This window comes from Trachymyrmex septentrionalis, unplaced genomic scaffold, assembly GCF_001594115.1.
Source record: "Trachymyrmex septentrionalis isolate Tsep2-gDNA-1 unplaced genomic scaffold, Tsep1.0 scaffold36, whole genome shotgun sequence".
NCBI classification, from domain to species: domain Eukaryota; kingdom Metazoa; phylum Arthropoda; class Insecta; order Hymenoptera; family Formicidae; genus Trachymyrmex; species Trachymyrmex septentrionalis.
The window spans coordinates 1,690,894-1,703,309 of record NW_017305525.1 but is presented as its reverse complement, the minus strand read 5'-3'; the positions used below and the strand labels follow the sequence as shown (position 1 = coordinate 1,703,309).

Sequence of the window (12,416 nt, the reverse complement as noted above, 5' to 3'; positions counted from 1 at the left end):
GCGCGCGCGTACGACTAGGTCAGTTAAGCGCCGCGAGCGTGTGTCACACGATCAGCTGATCGTCTGTGCGCCCTCGGTCAACCCATCACGGCGGCTTTGGTCCTCCTCGCGATTCGAGATGATTCGAGATCACGCGTCGCGGTATTTCGTTCTTGCGAATATATCGAAGGTGAAATCAAACGTAAGATAAAACGGGGTAATTTGTGGACGAATTAAAAGAAAGTTTCTCAAATTGTACAAAAGATTGAGATTGCGTAGTGTATTCAATCAAATACAAAAACCTTTATTATTGGTGCAGTAATTTATATTTTGTACGTTTAATTGAATACATTATGTGATCTCAGTCTTTTATACAATTTGAAAAAATTTCTGTTAACTTATCCAAATTACCCCGCTTTACTCGCGGAAACATTTGCTGTATCTAGTGGGCGCCAACTAAAAATAACATAAAGCTATGTTATAATTTCGCACTTAATAATATAAATTAATATAACTCTAGGAGTGCGTATCAAAAAATACAGCAAGTCAAGAGAAGATCAAAAACTTTATTTTGATATCATAAAAGTTAAAATAATGATTTTTTGTTATAAAATTTGACTGTTTATTGATGTCAAAAATAGAGTTATTTTGATTTTTGGTTGATTTTTATGTATTACTTAAGGTTCTATTATTCGCTGCGTGTACTAATTGTAGAAATCTATAGTTCACTTTACGTATATTATTGATTTTCAATACTCGCAATGAATAACGGATCGCAACCAGGCTACATGACAGTTACGTTGTTAAATGCGAAATTATAACAGGGACGTTATGTTATAATTTAATTGGTGCCAACTGGGTAGAAATCGAAGCAATCCTTTCTATTATAATTAAGCATCGGGGAAATGTACATCGAAGAATTAATTTTATCTCCCTCATTTTTATCATTTAAATTAAAATTATTTTTAAAAAGGGTATCTGCGAAGTTTCACACATTTAAGAGCATATCTAAACAGAACCGATTTTTAACAATATGTTTGAAAATGTGTTCCAAAAATCTCACTGGTCCATGAGGATCACGTAAATTCAACATAAATGGAAAGTGTCAATCACCAGTGATTTAATCACGGCAATTAATTATATATATATATATAACTTATATCAGATTATGGATTAAAGGCTATAAATTGCGAATTGGAGGTTAGAATTTAATTAATCAGGACGAAACAGATTAAAATTGAAATTATCTGATTGATTATATTCTAATCTTAAATTCGTAATCCTTAATCTCCAATGTGTAGTCTGATTTGAGCTTTATATAATTAAATATATTCAATATAATATATTCACTGACTATATAGCGATCACATCCTATTTTTGTACAATTTATTGATTGTAAATTAAATATTTTATTGTTCTTTTTGTCCTACTGTAAAATAATTCAAGGAAAAAAGAGAGAGAGAGAGAGAGAGAGAGAGAAAACGTCCGCCTCGGAGAGTTGGGAGTTTCAGATTCGACTCCTGGCTGAGATAACATTTTTTGCAATAAGTTCTTTACAGATTTTTCTAATTTAATTTAAGAAAAGATTAGAGAGAGTAGAGCGCGGGGAGCTTTCTTGTTCATTTCTCGAGATAATGTTTTATATTCCTAAACATCATGTTGATTATTTAAAAGTTGTACTATGCTCTCAAAAAATAATCATAATTGTATAATGTAATTATAAGCATGTCACTGCAAGGAGATATTGTTTGTTATCGTAATATTCGTAATACTTTAAAATTGAAACTAATGCCCCTCCATTATTAGTATTAATTTGTAGTATTTAGTATTTAGTTATTAGTATTTAGTATTAATAGCTTCGCTCTATCCTATTAGTGTTTCAGATTGATTGTGTTGAAAGTCCGAAAGTATGAAATAAATTTACTTAATAAATATATAATGTAATATTTGAAACATCTAACTTTGATCATATTTCAGTTTGATTTATAATATAAACGGTATCTAAAGTTTTAATATTGTTAAATTAATTCAATTGACGTGAGAAATAGAAAAGTCGACTAAAATTACGCTTGGCGGAATAAATAATGTTGCACATCTTATCATAAAAGTTATGTTAATAAATTATAATATATAATTTATATTTTTAATATAAATATATATTTTTAATATAAATATATATTTTTAATATAAATTTTTTATTTATAACTTTTAATATAATATAATATATATATTAAAATTATGTTATTTATATTATTGCAAATAAATAATCTTTTAATGAAAATATTTTTCACATAGATGTTTTATAAACACAGTTGTATTAAATACGTATTGGAGATACTGGTTGCGAGAATTATCACCGCCAGACGAATTGTGTATTTTATCGTACTCTGCAAAATACACGACCACAACATTTGTCAAATGCCACCATTATAACTTTGCAATCGGCCATGATATCGATTGAATGCAGGTATAAGATATGCACAGTTGAACCATCGCAAACAAATTAAAAATTGAATCGCGCAATTTGCGCATTGTATTCATAACAAAACGCTTTTCAAATCAGCTTTCAGAGACAATTACTTTATCTTTATAAAGCTAGCAATCCATTTCCTAAAATTTTATTTAATCAACAGAATTCAACACTCCTCCCCCCGCCCCTCTCTCTCTCTCTCTCTCTCTCTCTTTCTCTCTCTTTCTCTCTACGAGAAAGAGAGCTTCTATATATAGAAGTTGCAATACTGCTACGTTTCAAAAGCAGTATCGATACCGATGTGAGCTTAGCGCCCAACTTGTTAAAAATAAAAACTAACACCGTAGCGCGTTTGTACTTTGTACCTGTTTGTAGCGATTATTATTTCGTTTGTGCCTCAAATAATTAAACAAAAAGTAAAAAAATAAAAAATGGTCAGCGCGCAATTTTAAGATTTTTTAATTTTATTTATGCCATTCAAAAGAGAATCGTTTGTATTCGTTTGTACCTCTCTTACTTTCGTTTGTACTTTAAAGGGTTTGAAAATACAGCGATTTCAAAATTTTAAAAATGTGCCAGAGGAGAAGTCGGTTATTTTAAAAGTTATCAAAATCAGACCAACGGCATTCAAAAGAGAATTATTTGTACTCATTTGTATCTTTTTTATTTTCGTTTGTACCTTAAAGGATTCGGAGATACAGCTTTTTTCAAAATTTCGGAAATGCGCCAAGACAGAAAGTCGGCCATTTTAAAAGATATCGAATTGAGACCAATGTTATTCGAAATCTCATTTTGATATCTTTTAAAATGGCCGACTTCCTCTTTTGGTACATTTCCGAAATTTTAAAATTGCTGTATCTCCGAACGTTTTGAGACGAAAATAAAAGAGATACGAACGGGTACAAAGAGGTACAAACAATTCTCTTTCGAATGGCATAAATGAAATTTAAAAAATCTTAAAGTTGCGCTGGCTATTTTTTATTTTTTACTTTTTGTTTAATTGTTTGAGGTACAAACGAAATAATGATCGGTACAAACAGGTACAAACAAAGTACAAATGCGTTATGGTGTTAATTTTTATTTTTGATAAAATTGGGCACCAAATTCACATCGGTAGTATTGATTAGATATAAAATAGGAACGACTTTGTATTATCACAAAAATCGACAAAAAATTTTTATTTTCATCGATTTTCACTTACCTTTTTTTTTTATTTTAATCAGAATCTATTTAAATTATAAAACTTTTGTATTATTCAGAATTACTCCAAAAATGCCTAATTTTTAGAAAATAATTTTGAACTACGAAAATTTAATAGAAAAAAAGTGTTATATGAAAATTTCAAATAATAGAATTCTTTTATATTCACTTTTAATCTTATCTAAGATATCTGGACTTTATATAGCCTAATACCCGATATGTCTTACTCATTGTTTTTTTGTAATTATGTAATAAATTTAATAGCTAGCACTAAGTCGTGCAGGCTATCTGCCTGACCCGATTACATAAATTTATTGTTCTGTTTGTTTATTTTGTTATAACTTTGTTATTATTAGTAAAATAAAATACATCGTGATTTTGATATTGTATAATATTTTATAGATAAATAATTGCTTTCTGTAACTATCAAAAGATGATTATTAATTTTTGTAGTTCACATTTTATTATAGCTTTGTTTATATCTACCCTCGTATCTATCTTATAACACTGTATTCTTTTTATATTTTCTTTATAATGTTTTGTTTTATAACCAAAGAAAGAAACTTTTTTTTTTAAATCAAACCAATATGACCAACCTAACCCAGGCAATACAAAATGTACACACATCGATTTAACTTTTTTTTTTAGTCCTTCTATTATTCCACACTGTAGATTTTAATTCATTTGCTAAACGTGGAAAGGAGATACGTAAATAAATTAATTGTTCGAAAAATAATTGTATATTCTTACATGCATCATTACAATAAATATGTCATATATTAATAAATATATCAATATATTAATAAATGTAATTTTATAAAGGTAATACTTGATTATTTTATTTTTTATTTTTCTAATATTTTTTTTTATTAAAATGACAGAAACATATATTTATAGACATGCACTGAGAAAAATTTTTGGTTGAAAAATAAACGAATCAGAAGATTCTGATTTATATCAGTCTGAATTCTGGTTATCTCAACAGAGTTATAATAGATTTAAGACGAAAAAATTTTTGTCCATACTTTTAACCAGAATTCTAATTAACCAGACATTTTTCGAATGTATGTACCCAATCAGTGTTGGAATATATCTAGATACACAGGTACATACATATACTTAAATTAAAATCCATATTATTTAGATAGTACTACGCAATTTTCGCTAAAGAGTACTTAAGCATTTAGATACTTTCAAAAACGTATCTAATATTAATTGTTAAAGTTTTTCAGATATTCAGGTAAGAATATCATTTAACAGATATTCAGGTTAAGAAATCAGTCACATTGATGACATTGATTACACAAATTTTCTGTTCTATGAACACAAAAATTCTCTGATTTAAAAATACAAATTTTCTCCTTTAAAAACACAAATTATTTTCTACAAAATTTTCGTTTTTATAGTAGAAAATGTGTGTTTTTTAAAGCAGAGAATTTGTATAATTTTTCTTTATGCAGAAAATACTTATTCTATCCTCGCTTACATGTTTTCATATCTCCTCATACCATTGATATGACTGGATTTCCTAATCTGAAGTCATCAACTTTAACGATTAATATCTCGGTCCATAGGACAGAGCGACGCTTTTTTGCCAGATTTGTTCATTTTGTGCAAAAACGCGTCAAATGAGTCGAATTTTATCAACATCAGAGATAAGGAAATTAAATTCAACAATTTCCCAAATTTATATGAAAAATTTTTAACGTTCGTAAATATCGTAATTTTAATTAATTTTTCCTTTTTGCGTGCTACCAAATATTTCACTTATTTCTTAAAATTTATTAATGGCTCGAACAAGATTACGAGCCATTATTCATATGAATAACAATAAAAGAAACGCACTTATCGATTGCCGTTCCGCCATGTCCCCAACTCGTTTTTAAACGATTCCTCGACATCGATATTACTGCTTTACTCCATCAAGGAATATTCCCTTCCTCGTACGTTCACGCACGCGAATCGATCGGAAAGTTATGACTAATTACGATCGCTAATTAACGCGACAGACCGGATCGTCGGATGCTTCCGACGCGTGTATCGTGTCCCGACTCTCGGAAGGCTAATTACGCAGTCATCCCAGTTTACGCGCGGTGAATTGAGATTGCGTACAATACACACTCAACAGTATTTACTCCTGTTTCGCGGCGCGGCAGTGAGTTTATCCTTGCCGAGATATTCACGACATTTCATTCGTCGCTTCCGACACTCGCCCGTTCATTTCATTCACTTTTCGAAACCTCGCTCCCAAAGCTACCGGCGATTTGGAGGATCACGATCACTGCACTTCATTCCCTAAAGTCTGCACCATCTGGACAAGCAGCTAAATACGGTGGCAATATTTCGTTCTACATTGCAGAATATATAGGAAATAGTTCAAATAATGCTTATAGCGCACTTTAAGCCAGAAAAATATGTATGTAATAAATTAGTTGCAAGGATGAATAAGTTAATATTTTTTTAAATCTAAATTAAAGTTAATATAAATTAATATGCTTATAAAATTAATTTAGATTAATTAAAATATAAATGAACAAAAAACTAAGTGAAAGTTACGTTAAAATTTAATTAACTCTGGTTAAATAAAAAAATGTTATTTTTATTAAATCGGAGTATGCTAATTTTTCTTAAATTCAGGTAATATAAAAAAAATAATTATATAGAGAAGAAACGGGCTAAATGGACACCTTTTTTTTAATTGCAGCTTTTAATAATAAAATATGGTAAATAATTTTAGTCAAATGATTATTAGCGTTTTATAGAATAATTATAAGACTACAAGATAGTAATAAAAAGTTTTGGTGTTTTGCAACTTCATCTTATCCATATACAAAAAAAAATGACGTGATTCGAAAAATAAAATCTCAAAAATTACTTTTGACTATCGAAAACACGTTTGACTATCTAAACATAATAACGCAGCATCTAAACTAACCAAACTTTGTTGGTAAAAAAGATACACGAGATGTCATCCACAATATAAATTGAAAACTCATAAGATATATTTTTGAAACTCAAAATTCAAATGTCAGCTTAGCCCCGGTCTCCCCTACATAAAAATCTTTAGATAAATTTAATATTTTATAAATTATGCGAAATAACAAAGATATTTTTTGTACAACTGATTTTTAGTATTTTTACACAGATATTTTTATATTTTGATACTTACATAATAAAATAAAATAAAATAAAATGTAATTTTTACAAATGTAAGTAATTCTATTCCTTTTTATGCCATGCCTGCACGTTTTTTGAAAATTACGCAAATACAAAATTTTTATCCTTTATTACTTATTAAACACAAAACAAGGATAGCATAGTAGATAATAGCACTGATGGCGGTCCTTAAATGCACTTTCATCCCACTTTCATCTACAAGCATCGCATCATTGAGTTTTTTTTCTAAACTAATTCTTTAATATTCAAGATTTTATAGAAGGTAATGTTGGCATTTAAAGAGACAAAAAGGATTTTAACTTAAAAAAAAGTTAAGAGATTAAAATTTAAAAGCAATTAAATTTTAAGTAAAAATTAATTTATTTAAAAAGTTAAAAGTTATGAACTTTTTATTTAATTTTTAACACTTACTAACTAGTTATTATCCTGATTAATTGTAATTTTCCACTTACATAGTAAAGATCCCTTAAACGTAAAGATCCCCTTAAAAGAAATCTGGAACGGGAGATGTGTAATCATTTCTTTTCTTTCTTTGCTTTTGTCTTCCAATCAACGTCAACAATTTGCAGCGTTTCAACTGGTCTTTTCAACTGTGTTTACAGCTTGTTGATAATTTTCTATAGCATATTAATCTTACGTAAATTATCATAATCAAGTAAGAAAATAAGAAAGTAACACTCCGTAGACATCCTGTAATATTGCTTTAAGACTCCTGAGTAGTCGCTGTGTGACACAATCGACTCGACGATCCTATCCTATATAAGAAGTTAAAGAACCCAAACCGAGAACTGGACCAAAACCAAACCGAAAAACATTTTTGGTCCGAGTACCGTTTCAGTTCATTAGCCTGCACAATGTTTCGGTCCGGTTGTCGGTTTCGGTCCGGTCCCTGATTGAATGCATAAACAATACGTTATAATGGCCTCTTATAAATAGCCAAATCACAATTATATTTATTAAAATTAGAAAATTAAATAAAAATACGAAAATTAGTAGAATTTATATAAGAACACGTACAAATTTATTTATTGAAAAATAGGGACATATTTATAACATTCATTTTGTATTGAATATGAATGAATTTATGTTGAATTTTTGCATCATATTACATGTGATGCAAATATGTGATGTAAATAAAACAAAAAATATTATTTTTATCTTTCATATTTACATTATATATTCATCATGCTTGAAGTATATTTATACGTATATTATTTGTTCTTGATTGTAAAAATTATATGAATAACCATTATTACGATAAAGGCAGTTGATTCCAATGTTACATTTTAACAAAAAAAAAAAATCTATTTTAATTTTTAAAATACAGTTCTTACTCTTTCTCTCTTTTTTTAGTATTTTTATATTATTATTATTATTATTAGGCGTTAGGAACTCGAAAGCTCATTGCCGCAAATACCAAATCCCGCCACTGTTCCCGTCCCTGAGCAAGATCCCTCCATTTGTGACCCTCGTACCCGATTTCGTTAAGGTCCATTCTAATATTATCTTAGTATTTTTATATAGTATTTTTATATAGTATTTTTATCTTAGTATTTTTATATAGTTTAATTTATTGTTTTATATTTTATTAATTACAATTACACGTCAGATTGTTTTACAATTTTAAAAAACGGATGTGCAATATCAACGAGATTCGAAGAGATTAAGATTGATGGCGTAGTTATAATCTATTGTATATTTAAAAAATATTATATATTAACATATATTACATATTAAAAAAAGAAGGAAAGGAGAGTGATTATTATTTATCTAACTATTATTTAAAAAATAAAAAATGCGAATGGACACATAAATGATCTATCGTATACAAAGAGTTAAGTATTAAAAAGCATTGTTGGAGTAATTTAAGTATTCTAAATAAGTAATTGATTATTGTTTTTCAATAATAAATTAGTACTAGATTTCCGCAGTAAGGATGCTGCACATACATGTTTCCACGTTTGTGCAAGTCTACCGGGACGTGTGGGAATGTGCTCAGGAATTACACTCAGATAACTTTATATTACCTATAGTTTACGTTACATATATTGTAGGAAAAGTGCACATTAAAGTTATCTGAGCGTAATTCCTGAACGCATCCTAGATAACAAAACTATACAGTTATTACAAATATAGTACACACGGTTCGGTAGACTTGCACAAATATACATATAAGTACTTGACACGTTACTTGAACATGTATGACCGACTTAAGGGATCCTCACGCGGAGACATGATTTTGGGGATTATTATAAAGAAGTAAAGGAGTAAGAGAGAAAAAGAAAGGGAGGAATCAATTTAAGATTTTTAGGAATGATTCTTGAAAGCACGGAGCGTGAGACGAAAACAAACGCAGACAGCACGACGCATTATTCAACGTGTTTACGAAAAATCATTTTTTATTTTAAATTCGCATAATGATTATCTTATTTGATGATGATATAATAATAGAATCTTTAACATTAAAATCGTCTAGTGAACTTAAGCGTATGCATCGAATATGCCATAATCTTAATAATAATAGGATATAAAAAATACATGGTGTAAATGCATTTGTAATACAATATACAATTTGCATCAGAATTCAGGATAAAAATATTCATTAATGTTTAATATTTATTATACGTTATATATAATTATACGTTAATGTAATAAAATTTACATATTATATGATTTTTAGCTCAATTCGCTTATTGTACATCTTAATAATAAATAAAACGCATAGATGTACAATACATAATGTACATACATATAAATATATATGCATTTGTAAAAATAATATAATTTCTATCAAAATTCTGGATGATAAATATGTATCTGTGATTTTATGTACAATTTATTGAATACTTTAGAAGGATTTTTAGTCTTTATTTACTTACATTGGATATGTCATATTAAGATTGAGTAATATTATATTATATATCTTTATATAATAATCTTAATAATAAATAGGACAAAACACACATATAAAATACACACTCATATATTTGTAAAACAATTTATAATTTATATTAAAATTCAAACCCACTTTTAACGATATTATGATTCACGTTGGATATACATTTCAGAATAGAATTCCATTTGTAATTCTATATGCAGCGTATTTTAATGTGCGTGTATTTATACTTTTATACATATTTTACATACGTGTGTATTCTGATTTCCTCAAATGTTTATCGTGTTACATGTGTGGCGGGTAAAATGATAAATAGGGCTCTATCCTGAAATGTGATGCGAATTATAAATCGTCTAAAGTGAATTTAATACGGCAACCATTTACAGAATCGGGAATGCACACATAAAATATAAAAATCGAGATAAAAATACATACCTATATAATATAAAAATATGCGACGTCTATAGGTACCTTACAAAAGTAAAAAAAAGGTACGCCACGTATATAAAAAAAAATTTTCTATTTATTCAAAAATTAATTATTCGAAAATTAGTATGAGATCAATGCAACTAACGAAGTATATTACGAAAAAGACTTTGAATACTCTACAAAAATTTATTCAAAAATTATTTGTGAAAAATAGAGATATTGACTGCGTTCAGATTGGCAGAGAAAACCGTTCACTGAGCGCTCACTGAGCAAAAAAAGGATTAATCTACGATTAATATGTTCATTTATTATAATTCGTAATGTAGAATAACTTTTCTATTATAAATAGATAATCTTTAATATCATATTTATATTTCTTACTTATTTATTACTGTTTATTATTTCTCTAATGCCGTGTTTGGGCCGTAAGAGGCCGTGTTAAAACCATCACACGTACCAAAATTTTAGTTGTAATCGTAAGGCCGTAAGCAAATTGGCCAATCACAATCAACGTTTTAAAACGCGAGATCGTAATTTTGATTGTGATTAGTCGATTTGCTTGCGATCTTACGATTACGACTAAAATTTTTGTACATGTAATGGCTTTTATGTAGCTCAGTAAACGTAATTTTAAATCGCTCCACCGCTCATTGAGCGCTACATAACCAAACACGGCATTAGAAAAATAATAAATAGTAATAAATAAATAAGGAATATGATATTAAAGATTGATAATATTAAAGATTATCTATAATAGACAAGTTATTCTACATATTACGAATTATAATAAATACAACATATTAATCATAGATTAATCCCTTTTTTGCTCAATGAGCGTTTTCTCTGTTGAACGCAGCCATTATCAGCGCAATTACCCAACAATTACACGCAATAAACGTTTAATGCATCCAAAAGTGCGAGCAGTTACAATTTTTAAGATATTTGAAAGTATATGCAGCTAAAATTTAATATACTTATACTCTTGTTTCATGTAAATCTTAAGTCGCATGAAACGGGCTGTAAAAATGACAAACGAGATCATAATAGAACATGGAAGTACTTGCTCGGATAGCATTTATATTCTCGTAAACCTATTTACAATTTAACATAACGTTTTGAAAATATATAAAAATTTTACACGTAAAACATCTTTGAAAGATTTCTAATGCATGGGTTATTTCTTTTTGGTATTAAATGCATTATTATTCAGTGCTATAAAAAAATGCGTTATAAAATTTTGCTTTGAAAAATACTTCATGTACTTTCATCTTGGAACTCAATTTTGGCTCACTTTACAGGTAAAATGCTGCGCTCCTTATATTTGCCCAGATGATTCTTGTTTACGAGTAAATGCTCTCCACCGAGGTCCTCTGTCGGCGGAGATATGTAATTTATTGCATGTGAAAGATTTCAGAAACAACTTAATTGAAAGGTTTGAAGAAACGATTTCATATGAAATGTTATAGAGATAACTCAACAGAAAATTTTGTAAAATTATATTCATGTGAACAATGTCAGAAACATTCCTGTTGCAACATTTTATGTGACATATTGCAAAATTCTTTCAGAATTGTTACACATGAAATGTGAAAGGTCGAAATGATTTTGAAACCTTACTGGAAGTTTTCGTTGTGCTGTATGGGGAGTATCAATTGGAGCATCGACAACACAAAATTCAGCGACATGAATGCGTAAAATATAAGTAACTAACCGCTATATTATTCGTTTTTTTCCGTTTTCATATTATTCACGAAAGCAATTTTATTGTTCAACATTTAGAATGACTTTGTGTGAGGTAGAAACGTTTGTTTTTTAAAATTTATTTATTAAATGTATTGTTTTTGGCTCGTAGTTCTTGTTTTTGTATAATTGATTTATAATCACTTGAACTGTTTCCTTATATTTTTAATGCTGCAAATTAATTTTTTTTTGTTAATGATAAATCAAAACGTATTATACACAAAAGTTTTTAAATTATTAGAATAAAATTTTCGAGATATGTACTTTTGAGATACATTTCTGGAGCTGTGGATATAGTATATTGGAACGTTGATAATAACAATTATGACAAATTTCATTCAACTCATAGAGCCTAATGTGGAAGGAAATTAGTAGTGGAGGTATGAAACTTTTTTTACCTCCCAACTCAAGTCCCTCCACTTCAACGGTTTGTAAATGCCTAGCACTGTTACGTACAACTTGGGTGTACATAATTTAGAGCTCGTGGAGGTTAAAAGTTGCTATGCCAGTTGGTGCAATTACTGT

The 12,416-nt window shown here is 28.6% G+C and overlaps 1 protein-coding gene across 1 annotated transcript in view; it reads left to right on the top strand.

The window, feature by feature from the left end:
• Window positions 1-12,416, top strand: part of LOC108750339 (Down syndrome cell adhesion molecule-like protein Dscam2) — a 144,295-nt gene that overhangs the window by 90,573 nt on the left and 41,306 nt on the right. The gene's annotated exons all lie outside the window — the stretch shown is intronic.